Consider the following 13,946-nt stretch of genomic DNA (forward strand, 5'->3'; position numbering starts at 1 on the left):
GAAATACACCTTTTTTTTACGTATTTGTATTTTCGGGATTTACAATCCCAAAAATACAACAATTCGTAGTCCTAAAGATGGAACATTCGTATTTGTATTTACAAATACGAATGTCCTACACCATCGATAGGATACGACAGAAATCACCATTCAAAAGAATGGTGGTTCCTGATGTACTAAGCAGCCGTATGGATAATACGGCTGCTTAGTGGTGTAAAACAGGCATGCAAATACGACAGGAAAATAGAACACCATTTTCCTGTTCTATTTGCTTTAAGCCTGCACGGATCAGTCAGATCCATGCAGGCTTCAGTGTAAAAAAATAGAAAAATTAAATAAATAAAAAAAAAAAACGGCGTGGGGTCCCCCTCATAGCCGAAACCAGCACCAGGCTGAAGGAGCCGGGGCCGGTAATTAAAAATCAGGGAACCCGACAAATAGGGGTTCCCCGATTTTTAACAACCAGCCCCAGGCTCCAGGTCCGGGGCTGGTTCCCAAAATACGGGGGACAAAATGACTAGGGGTCCCCCGTATTTTAAGAACCAGCCCCAGGCACAACCAGCCAGCAGGGTAATGCCACAGCCGGGGGGAGACTTTTTATGCAAGTCCCCCCGGCCAAAGCATTCATCCCTACCGACCAGTCAGCCTGGCCAGGGGCCCTGGGGGAGTGGGGACCCCCCCAATGAAGGGGTCCCCCCCCTCCAGGACTTACCTGACCAGGCTGAAGCCTGGTACTGTCCCCGATGCCCCTGGGCGGTGGTCATCGGGCTGATTATGGTGTAAAAAAAAGGATAAAACTATTGGTTTTTTACTGTGGCACTACAAGTGCCAGCAAGCCTCCCCAGCAAGCTGGGACTTGGAGAACCACAAGTCCCAGCCTGCTGGGCATTAAAGGGCCCGCTGGCACTTGTAGTTCCACAGTTAAAAAAATAGTGAACAAAACACACTGACACACATTTGAAATAAAAGTTTAATACACACATCACAAACACACTGATACTTACCTATCTTGATCCCGTCGGTAGGTCGCTGGCTCCGGTGTCGGCGGCTCCGGTGTCGGCGGCTCCAGTGTCGGCCACACGGCGCCCATCGCATCGCATACCATAAGGCATACAATGGTATGCGATGCGATGCGATACAATGTTAGCAGATGTTATACAATTTCAAATTGTATACCATCGAATTGTATGCCATTGTATGGCATATACAATGGTATAAGATTTTAAATTGTATAAGCACCCTAATGGGTGTTTTCAATGTTAAATGTGCCCCCCTATAAGATAAATAATTGTATAAGCACCAAAATAGGTGCTTACAATGGTAAAAGCACCCCACGCCATGCGTGCTATCAACGCCAACCCGAAGCGTGGCGAGCACAGCGAGCCCGCGAGGGGCGGCGATACGCATCCTCCGACCTTTTCATACCCCCACTAACCATGTCGGCGTGGAGTTGACTTTATATAGTGTGACGAGCGCAGCGAACCACCGAGTCCGAAGCGTGGCGAGCTCAGCGAGCCCCGCGAGGGGACGCGGAATACATGTGAAGTAATGTGCGGCCCCTCTTGGGGCTCGCTGCGCTCGCCACGCTTCGGGCTCGATGCGCGTGCCACACTGTATAGAATCAACTCCACGCCGACGTGGATAGTGGGGGTATCAAAAGGTCGGAGGAAGCATACCGCCGCCCCTCGCGGGCTTGCTGCGCTCGCCACGCTTCGGGTTGACGTTGATAGTGGCAGTGGCGTGGGGTGCATTTAACATTGTAAGCACCTATTAAGGTGTTTATACAATTAAAGATTGTATATACAATTTAAAATCGCATCTCATTGCATTGTATGCCATTGTATGCCATATACAATGGTATACAATTTTAAATGGAATACAATGCCATACTACTGAATATCGTGGGTGCCGTGATAATACACAAGTACCGCCGCAAATTTGCAGCAGCCAGTGTTCAATTAAGCCTCCATCCCACTAGAGTGAAATTGGATATGCACAGCTACAAATCTATTTGCAGCCAAGCGAATATGTACGAAACCTACAAACAAGGATTAGGCCCATTATGAATAAAGTTGCCAGTGTTCCAGTGACTGAACAGGTCAAACATTTTGGAAAATTCCTATTTTAAAGTAAAAATGTTGAGACTTGGTCCAGATCCACTGGGACACCAATCCTAATGATTATAACATATATTATAATAATGCAGATAGGTGTTTATAATGCACAATTATGAGTTTAGTGATGTGGGCCAGGTATGTGGTAGTTTATAGGTTTACAGGTGGCTGTTACAAGTGTTTTTAACATTTGTTAAAAAGTGGCTTATTTTGACAAACAGAATTCATCTGACAAGCGTATATATGCACCTCAAATGTAGAGTATTTCATTTTACTGGAAAACACTTAGGGGTAAATGTACTAAAGATCGGTTAGAGGCCAATCGGCACAAAATTGACCAGTGTTTATATTCCAAATAGATAATTTACTACCAGTCTAAATTTTTTGTCCCATTGTTAATTTGGTCGTCCATTGTATCTATAGAATAGAAATAAACACAGGCACAAAATTGGTCAAAAATGTACCAAATTATATGAAAGCTTCCATATCAGCCAAAACATGTCACATGCATTACCCCACATCATATTGAGGTTTCAGACAATTTTTGATGGCTCTATATGAAATGGCAATTTTAGTTGATCCTTGATTGATTTTTGCAATCAGTTGTTAGTAAATCTGTTTATACAGATTATACAGTGCACACTAGGAAACACTGAGGGCCTTATTCTGATCGGTGCGGCCCGATCAGAAATATGCGGTCATGTCTGTGCAGGCGAATCCCCGCCTTCCATACGGATCGCCACCTCCGTCCGTATGCGGATATGTGGCGGTCCGCATGAAAGTGGATGGGGATACGCCTCCTCCATGTTGGGAGCAGCCCCTGCATTCGATGGTCGCCGAACATCGAATGCAGGGCCGCACGCTCCACCAGGTCCCGCCACCCAAGACCACACGGACACTTGTCCGTGTGAAATCATGTATGGGGGCGGGCAGCTGACATCCGGCGATGTCAGATGCCCGCCCCCTACACATGCGTCACGGCTTCATTACCATGCATACGCCCCGCGTTTGCATGGGAACGCCCATGAAACGCGGGGCGTATGCATAGGGTAATGAGGCTAAGTAGCCCCTCACGCCCCTCTACGCCCCCCTGTGCGGCGTATAAAGAATACGTACGGCGAAATCGCCTGCACATGCGCAGAGTGACCTCTGCACATGCGCAGACGATCAACATCGGAGGGACGTCCGCATGCGGTAAAATCCGCACCGATCAGAATAAGGCCCTGAGAGTTGTCTGCTGTTTTTGTTGTTGATTATGCCCGTTTACCTTTAGTAACTCTCCAATAAACAAAAACAATTCAAAATTGTAGAAAAATTGACCTTGAGTAGTAAATATACCCCTGCTATCGATATTTTTTTCCATAGTGTTAAAAAAAATGCAATATCAGATATTTAACACCTTTTAAGAGCGCACTTAGACGTGTGTGTACCCAGCAAATTGCAGGCAATGGGATTTAGCAGGGTGCTGGCATCTGTCAAAGTGCATACATACTTGCTGATGCCGGCATCAACAGAATGACATTGGTGCACTGGCATAACTGTAGAGGGTGCAGGGGATGCAGACAGTATGGAGCCCGGATGCTTGGGGGGCACCAAGGTCTGGCAGGCAATCCCCTGCACCCTTTTGTATGTTATTAGTGCCGTCCAAGTTCATGCCAGCAGTTTAATCACTATGCGGGATAGAGGTGAGGTGGGAGGCGGAGCGCCAGTGGTGTGCTGGGCCGGGAGCAGGGTCCCATTTTCAGAATCTTCAGCCAATCGCTGGCATCTGCAGAGCTGCAGCATTACAAGAGATTTGTGGCCATGCCTCCTCTCTATGCCTCTCTCCTCCCAACAGGCTTTCTGTGGGCATTATCATGCTGATGCAGTGTCAGTAAGTTATAGAGTGGCAAACCAGTAAGGATATCACTGATTCCCCACAAATAGTCCTTTAAAACCTGGCATCCCTGGATCCCACCTGTCCTGTCAGTGGCAGCGGCTACCTCCACATCTAAAACCCAACCTTCTCCTCTTGTCCCCAGCTAACCTCCAACTCTAATTCCTGACTCCCAGTCCCTGTCTCCTCTTGTCCCTGACTCCCAACCTCCTACTCCTGTGTCCCCAGCTACCCTCCACCAAAAATATGACTCACAGTGCCTGTCCCCTCTTGTCTGGGGTCCTCCACCTACTTCCACCATGTCCTGTCCATCCGTTGGTCAGAGTATTGTGCTCAGTCCCTTCCTTAATCCCCTGTCTGCCAATATATGCCCTCATATACCCGTTGTCTGTCCGCCTATGATTTCCCACTTCCCATCCTGTGCTGTAGTCAGGTAGTATCTCTTCTGCTTGCTCCCCCTCCCTCTCTTTTTCTTACACTTCTCTCCCCCAGGCACTGTCTCTCTCCTCTCTCACTAACTTTGTCTTTTTTTCTCCCTGACAGTTTCTCTCCCTCTTTCTTTCGTTCTGACACTGTTCTTCTCTTTCTCTCTCTCTACCTCCCCCCTCTCTATCTTCCTGGCACCCTCTTTCTCTTGTTCTCACTCACTTCTTTGAGCGCAATGTTTATTATATGCGCATGCGTATTTCTGTGAATGTGCATGCGCAGGGTGTGTGGCGGGTAGTCTCGCTCATGGGAACGCCCAGCGTTTCAGGTGCTTGCCATGAAAACGCTGGGCATTCCCATGGGAATCACCCTGTGATGTGGGTGCCGGGGGTGGGCAGCTGACAACAAAAGGACGTCAGCCGCCTGCCATTTTCTCCTTAGGAATACATGCAAAACTAAGACACCTTAGAGTAGGCATGTCCAAACTGTGGCCCTACAGCTGTGAAACCAGACATCCCAGCATGCCTTGCCAAAGTTTTAGCATACCCTAATACCTAATGATCGTAATTGTGTTTCACAACAGCTGGAGGGCCATAGTTTGGACATGCCTGCCTTAGAGTGTCATAGTTTTGCATGTACCCTCCACATCATTTGATGGTCGGCGACCATCAAATGATGGGGGTGATTCCCCATATGCTGCGAATGGATATTAATGTAAAACATTCTATCAGTAAGGGAACACAGGAGGACACATCCTGTGTCCTCCTGTGGACACTGGTGCCCCCCCGCCACCGCCAAGTGATTCATTTGTTCAGCACAAGTTCTTTTAAGATGAGCCACATTGGAGTGAGGTCCCATTTCCAATCAGCTACCTACATTGTTTAAGTGTATGGGGCTTTAACCCCTACAATCCCACCTTACTGCTCCTGCTTGAAAACCTTTCTGTCCTCTATAAGAGGTTTGCCACCAGATTTTTGGCTATAACTTTAAGAGTAGCTATTGTTGTGGTCAGTTTTGGCATGGCCATTGCTTTATTTATTCCTAAGAGGGGCCACCCGCCCTGCCTCTTCTCCCTCACTAGCTGCATATTATTTTTTTAGTTACAAAAATGATGCTACACTATAGCACCAAATAGGAGAGTCTGTTCCTAGTATGCCCAGAATGTCAGAATGGAAACATAATTACCACTCCAAATTGGATATATGGGTTGGTCGTATGGAATGTCCTTATATCCAAGTGGTCGGCCCAGATTGGCACAAATTACTGGAATCCACTGGAGTTGGTCTGAGGACAATTGGATAGGTAACCTTGGATATCCAGATGATGACGTTTATTGTAGAAAGCGGAGATCAAAATAATTTTTCGTGTCCCAATGATGTTAGAAGGACAAATTGAATCCTCTGCTGGGCTGGTTCAGACTACAATCCAAGATGGAAATAGTGGCAAATGGGTAACACCAATTCTGATGCGTTTCGCTGCTCCTGGCAGCTTTATCAAGTTATTTTATATTTGAACATTGTCATATAAAAATTAACTGACCTGGCTTTATTCTGCTTGCAGAACTGTCAGAACCGGCTAACGTGTTAACATCTGCCATTAGAAATTCTCCTCTTTCCCAATTGTTTCACTATGCCTCCTAAATTTCTGAAAGAAGCTACAGGGGTTCCCCCTGTTAATTTCATTAAAACATCATACCTGTCTCTGGGTACTACACACGCACCCAAAAAGGATAACAGCCCTTCCACACTTTCTGCAATTAGTGCGCCACTTGATCCTGCTTCTACATCCAGTTTGCAGTCACCAGCTGTAGGGGATGATGCTCTGCTGATGCTGGGGTCCATGAAATAATTTTTGGCCTAATTTAAAGTCGATATGTCAACAGAATTTAAATCTGCCCTCCAGACCTGCCACCAGGTTATCGAGGCGGTTGGTCACCATTCTGTCCACATCAAATATAATATAGAGGAAATGGTCAAAACGCATAACGATCTTATCACACTTCATGATGAACTTCAGGCGGAGGTGAAGGCCTTAGAAAATGAAGTCCACAATTTGAAAGACAGATCAAGGTACAACAACATTAAAATTGGGGGCATCCCGCAATCAATCTCTAATTTGGAGCTCAAGAAGTATGTTACAGATTTATTTATGAAACTGATGTCGATGACCCAGATTACGGACTTCTAGACCGCATCCATTGACTGCCAAAAGTTTGGAATGCCCCACAGGATGTTTCTAATGATACTTAAAGTGTCTCCATTACTTTCACAAAAAATAATCCATTCTAAGAGCCACTAGGAGACCTCCAGATATTTGGCGCCCACAACAACTACTCGGGTCTTCTACAAATCCTTATATCCAGTTACAAAGGCCTTTTATAAAAGTTACATACCCTACAGGTGGGTATTTCCCACAAAATTGCTAATCCGAAAAAATGGCTGTACTTTGACTGCAACCATGCTGGCAGAAGGCACACAGCTTTTAGTGTCTTGGAATCTGGAGAACATATCCTCAAAAGTCCAAAAAACTTTGCACATTCTACTCAGATGGTTGACAACAAGTAAGTCTACTTGAATTTTCTTTCTTATAGGCTCTGAATTCTACATATTCCTATTCCTGTATCATTGCCACAAATATTTTCTTGAAAATTCAGTCAAATTATCTTTATCTTTATCATAGGTATTTGGGTGGCATAAAATTTATTCTACAGTATCTCTAATTTGAGCTCTCGCAGGAGTTATGAAGGCACCAACTAGCCTCCCATGACCCCAACATGTCACCAACTGTAGCCCCTTTTTTAGAGCTATTTTTTTTTCTTTTCATTGACCTTTGTATATACTCAAATATCTATGTCTAAACCATTTTGTCTTTTTTATCCCCCCCCCCCCCCTTTCAGGATAAAAGCCTTAAATATCTGGGTATTCACATAAAATTGGAGAATTTAATATTGGCTAACTATACCACACTTCTTACTAAAGTATTTTTATGTCACTAAATATATCATGGCTTGGCCAGTTTGCAGCCTTAAAAAATGTGGATATTATCTAAGCTATTGCATTTATTTAGAACCATGCCCCTAATAGTACCCAACTCATTATTAAATAAGTTTCATAGATCCTTTATTAAGTACATATGGAAAGGGAAGCAGCCAACACTAGCTAGGATTTTTTTTTTTTACCTCCAAAAACAGGAGGGATGGTCCAGACCGTGAGAATTACCAAATTGTGAGCATTATTGCTCAAGACGGAGCTTGGTTTGCAACAGATGAGCCTAAGGTATGGGTGTTCATAGAAGGTAGTATGGTATTCCTTCTTTCCTGTGATGGATCATCTCCCTTCATCAGTTGAAGGGCTGGAGGTTATTGAGTTGGCTATAACTATTTCCCTCCCCTGCATTCACCTTTCCCATTTAGGAGTAACACCCCTGATTCCAAACTTTTTCTTGATCTATAGATATCCCAGGGTATTGCTTCATTAGCTGAGGCCACTTCCTGAGGTACTTTTGCTATCTTACTCTGAGATTCAATTCCAAATCTACCTTTCCCACAAGGACTATTTCAAATCCATTTATCTGAATCTGTTGCAGAGGATGATTGGCGTATTATTTTTTAAGACCTGTTTCAAACCGTCTAAATGTGTGTCCCACTCATGTATTATTTTAAATCACTACATCATTTATATCTAACTCCAGGTTTCAAATGTAGCCATCCTATTCAAATCTTTGTGGGTGCAATTGTGGCAACATGAACTCTTTCACATTTTGTGGACATTCGCAACTATTTCAAATCTGTGGTCTGCAGATCACCCCAACCACAAGACTAGCAATATTTAATTTGTCTCATGGACACATGTCAAACAACAACAACAGATATATTATCACGGCCATATTCTAATCGCTACAAAACGACTGATCACACAAAATTGTCGATTTTCCTATGTGATAATTAGAGCCCAATTCTAAAATGTCCAATCGCATTAGGAAATGAATGTTCCTCCAACCCATTGATTTGTTAGTTTCCTTGGACAGAATTAGAAGCCATAAGTTTCACTTATTTTGTCCTTCTCTCATACCTGATACTGTGTGACAGTGGCACCAGTCTAGTCCCATCTTATCTTATTTTACTTTATGTTATTATATAATATGTTGTCTCTAAAGGTCTCCTCCTCCAGGTTGGGAATATAAGCTGTTTTTTTTACATATTTGTATATATGTTTCACCACTGAAGCTTTGTATATCTTTTCGCTGTATACTTCAGTTTATAGACTTATGTGTTTATTGTAATGTGTGCTACCTCTGTCCCTCTTTATTTTTTTTCTGTACCCCACTCCCCAATTTATGTCTTATAATGCCAATAAAAATGTAATATTGAAAAAATTGTAGTTTGGGTGGATGGGAGGCGGGGGGGGGGTGGCAAATGAACTGAGCCCTTCCATACCAGCTAGGCCTAGGAAATAATTGGCCGTTCTTTCCCCCTCTCAGAGACCTGGGTCCACCTAAATCAAAATCTCTGAGCACATTGTTAATCTGCCCACCTTGCAGTGCAGCGTGGTTTTACCAAGCTGCACAGTTGCAGTACTTGCTTTTATGTACTTAATTCCCAACTCAGAATGAAGTCCACGCCCTCCTCACATTTAAATCTTTCAGCATTTTTTTAGTCTACTCCACCTGCAGGGCACATGGTTTTACCATAGTGCAAACCTACTAGCACTGTCTATGGGGGGTATTCAATCTGGGCCACTATTTACGACGGTTGGAAATAGGGATGAATGCCTATTCAATGCGGTCTTTCCCGACAGCATTGAAAAGGCAGATCGACAGAATGGGCCCGACTTTAAAAGCAGTCAGGACAGTTTTGCCGATTTCGGCCGTGAATTGTCGCGATCGAGGCCGAATATCGACAATCCACGACCGTTTTTACGCAGACACGCCCCCTTTTCGCCAATCGCAAAGTGGGACATTGAATCGCACCTGGTGATCTGCGGTCGAACAAAACGAAAACAGGCCAGGATCACGGATGTCGGGCTAGATCGACAGTCGTGACCCGGGTTTGAATACCCCCCTTTGCCCTAAACTCAGAATGAGCCACAACATCTGTACAACAGAATACATTTTTTCCTAATACCGGTTTTCACTAACTAGCTAATGCAGCTGACCCCCAACCAATACACACACACATAAACACACACACATACACTGACTAATACTATTTTTCAACCAAAAATTTGGGTCACACACCCGTGAATTTGGTGGAACCCCTCCATGGTCCCTGATTCCACTGCCCTGATTTCCCTGTTTTTTTCTGGGTTGATCCCTTTTCTTTTTTTTTTCCCATCAATATATTTTAATGAATTTTTCCAACGGTTGATCCCTTTTCTACTGCAAAGTGAAACCCGGGAAAGCAGGGCAGCATGGGTGGACCGGCGGGAGGACAGAGATGGGTGAGCATCGGCCGGGAAGGTCAGCAAGGGAGTGATCAGGCCAAATAGCGGAGGGGGCGGGAACCGACTGGGGGTGGGGGGTCAGTGGCGGCCAGGCTGGTAAGCAATGGGTGGGCGGACATTGACAAGGTAGGCAGGCTGTCAATCACGGGCAGAGGGAGGCACCTGCGCAATTGCAGTCTCCTCTGCCCGGGTCCAAAAAAACGGGCAAGAGCCGTTTCCACAATGATGGCATATGGAAATAACCTGCTATTGAAAATAAACATCTAAGTTTTCATCTGAGTCCCCATGTTTGTGATCCTTGTCACAATTGGTGGAGAATGTGAGCATGGACACCATATACAGCAGATAACCTTTGGTAAGCTACCAGTGTTTAAACTACACGTTTTTTTTATTTTTTTTCAGATGAAGACTTACTGTAGATGTTTATTTTCAACAGCAGGTCAAAGCATTACAGGTTATTTCCAAATGCAATCATAATTAAAGGCAGTAGCATACCTCAGCATAGCAGACTTTTGAAAGGCTCCAAAGGTCCCTACCATAGCACACGCACCCCGGCCTATCGCTTAAGCGGCTAATCCCCCATCAAGAGGAGCAAGCTGACTCTGCCCTGGAAATCCTTATATCAGGAAATCCCAGGTGCTGCTGATTACACACCTGGGTTCTGCTACTTCTGCAAAACCTGGTCTGGATCTTCCATATTACTTCTCGGTCTCTGCCACAATATATATATATATATATATATATATATATATATATATATATACAATATATATTGGCCCTAGAAGTGATCCAGGTTCTAATAGCTGATTGATTAATTACTAGTGTGACGAATCCTTCCATAGTACAGTGATAGCCATAGCAATTAGCAATTTAGTGCATGTAGATAAAGCTTATGTGGTTACTGCTCATTTGCATTTTATTGGCTATATACCACTTATAGAGATTCCAGATGCAAGCTAAGCTTCTTCATATATATCATTAAAGCAAGGACACCTATAGGCTTAAAATATGACATTCAACCCCAGAGAAAAAGGAAGAGCAATTTATCTACATTCTTTTCTAATGAAATTCATTACATAACATTTTACACCGTGTATCTATAAATCATACTTTGATGGTAGTTTTCCTTGAATTCAGCACTTTCTGTGACTACACAGCGTACATTGCTGTGATAATGATGCCACCTCTCAGCAGACATGAAAGCTAAACTGCAATTGATGAAAACGAAACAGCTATTTATTATTATAATTTATATGTCTGTAAAATCTTAAGGGAATGTTTAAAGTTACTTAGAATAACATGTCCAGAGTATACTTTTATAGCTACACTGTCTGGTTTTCAATGATTATTAAAAATGATTACATACAGTTATTTGAACTTATTTAATACCTAATGCTATACAGTATATAGTATATCCATGTTATATGTAAAAAGTAATGTTCCCTTCTCTGGTCCACTGCTAATTTAGGGAACAATATGAAATATGTCACACACCTAAATATCCAATTTTATATTTCCTGTACAATTGCATTATTCACATCTTTTTCACACAGATATAGCTCACATATTGTACTAAATCCATTGATGCAGTACAGGGTTCATACAATAGTTCCATATAAACATCAGTATCTTCTTGATTGTGTGTGTCTTAATCATTGGCTTTAATTTGTTTGTTCCAGCTGTAAAGGCTAATTTTGTTATGCCAACTCGTGTAAATGGTGTAAGTTAGATGCTGTTGCCAGAGTGTTTATCTAAGTTTATTACTATAGTTATTTCAAGACTGTACTCTTTCCAGAATATTTCAGTTAAAAATGTAATTTGAGTGCCTCACTATGTAGATAGACAGCGTTAACACAATTGTACTATATGACAATATGACATCTTTATAACATACTTGCCTACCTGACCCTCTCCATGCGGGAGAAAATGCTCTGTTCCTGGGCTTCCCTGGTAATGTATGATTGCCAGCACCTGTGGTGAAACACCTTTACCTAGCTCCCCACAGGTGATGGCAATCATACATTACCAGGGAAGTCCAGAAACAGAGTATTTTCTCCCGCATGGAGAGGGTCAGGTAGGCAAGTATGCTTTATAACCAGTTATTTTAAATATATACAATAAATAGGTCCAACAAACAATACTTTTGGGAGCACTGAATAATTACAGTCAGCCACATAATAACATTCACTGAGTAAGTGTATGTGTACATATGTATGTATGTATGTATGTATGTATGTGTATATATATATATTATATATATACACACACACACACACACACACACATATATATATATATGTATATATATATATATATATATATATATATAATCCTCCAAGAGATCGGCACTCGTACTCCAGTAGTTATGTAATGCTCCGGGTGCCTTCCTGGATAAACCAATCAAAGATACACGCACTGGTAGCGGCACTCACGGAAATAAATACAAACGCAAGGGTTAGCTTAACGTTTCAATTCTATTACGAATTTTCATCAGAAGCTTCTGATGAAAATTCGTAATAGAATTGAAACGTTAAGCTAACCCTTGCGTTTGTATTTATTTCCGTGAGTGCCGCTACCAGTGCGTGTATATATATATATATATATATACTGTGTATGTATATATATATATATACACACACATATATATATATATATATACTGTATATATATATATATATATATATATATATATATATATATATATATATAGTATGTATGTCACATTGTTCTGCATTAGTTCCGCCCACTCACTGTATGTCCAGCAAGAGGCAAGCAATAGTATTGGCATGTCATTTTTGCTTACATTTGATTGTAATAACAACAAATTCCATTATGCTGTACAATACATATATTGACTAATATTAACTACACTCTAATTGCCACTGCTTGGAAGGATGTAAAGGTTCTTAGTTTTATCGTTCTGACATTGTGCGATTATTCAGATGAGCATGCTGGACATTGTTGTTCGAGTACAGGCCAGGACAGTGGACACCCACAGGCTACCCCCATCTGGTGTAGCTGGTATTGCCCCAGTGGACTACAGTGTTACTGCTACAGAACCACTTTGCTATAGAGTCTGTCTAAAAGAGCAAACAGTTTTACTGATCCACAAAGCTTTGTAGGCTTACTGGAAAAAGAAATATAATTAGGTTTTTGCATACATTTTTCACCTCGGGTCTTAGCAAGTTATGTTAATTGCAATGCATACAGGTGTGTGTAGATGCATGTAGATGAATGATTTTATATATATATATATATATATATATATATATATATATATATGTTCTGTGTGTGTATATATATATATATATATATATATATATATATATATATATATGTTTCTCAACGTACGTTAATCATTAGAAATGTTTATCAAAATCTCGATGTTGTACTGTTGTTAGTTTTTAGCCACGTAGAATATTTAACTTTAGGCAGACTGCTAACTTCAGAAGAAGAGTCTTATCTTGTGTAGGAAACCCAGAACTAACAATATACTTTCCTGTGCTTGGCCCAATGCTTACCACTGTGCCCTCATGCTAATCACATTGCCCCTCATGCTCGCCTATCCAGTATCACAATGAAAAGTTATTGGCTACAGTCTGTAACTTTTAAATGAGAGATGCGAAAACCCACATTGGGATTCTGAGAGATGGATGAACACTGTGGAGAGATCCAGTATTTCCTGTTACAAGTTTACTATTTTTACAAGGCTGGAGATGAGTTGTAATGAAATGTCAGTAATATATTGTGTACTCACCTGAATGTGGCAGTGCTGATGAGTGACGCTCCCTTCTCTCTGCCTCTCAGGATAAAGAAAATCATCAGGAAGCTTGCCTCTGACTTGAAAGTCTGCTCCCCCCCCCCCCCCCCCCCCCCCTCTCTCACTCTCCCCCTCCTCACTCTTATGGAAGGGGCTCTGATATTTCTCTATGGAAACGCTCCCCTCTCCTGTGTAGTAGATAGAAAATGCAATGATCACAGAAACTGATCATAATTTGTAGACCAGGACAATATTTTATTACAATGAAATCACAAAGAGATGATGTTGCCCCCATGGACATTCATTCATTAATTTAGGGAGTTTTAAGA

At 42.2% G+C, this 13,946-nt stretch overlaps 1 protein-coding gene across 1 annotated transcript in view; it reads right to left on the reverse strand.

Annotated features, from left to right (window-relative positions):
- The window catches only part of UCN3 (urocortin 3), a 43,043-nt gene extending 29,373 nt beyond the window's left edge, over positions 1-13,670 (reverse strand). Inside the window, exon 1 of the mRNA XM_083179723.1 lies at positions 13,615-13,670. The gene's annotated coding sequence lies outside the window, so the exon portion shown is untranslated. The remainder of the gene's footprint in view (positions 1-13,614) is intronic.
- Between the last annotated feature and the right edge of the window lie 276 nt (positions 13,671-13,946).

This window comes from Crinia signifera, chromosome 4, assembly GCF_055691185.1.
Source record: "Crinia signifera chromosome 4, ASM5569118v1, whole genome shotgun sequence".
Classification (NCBI taxonomy): Eukaryota; Metazoa; Chordata; class Amphibia; order Anura; family Myobatrachidae; genus Crinia; species Crinia signifera.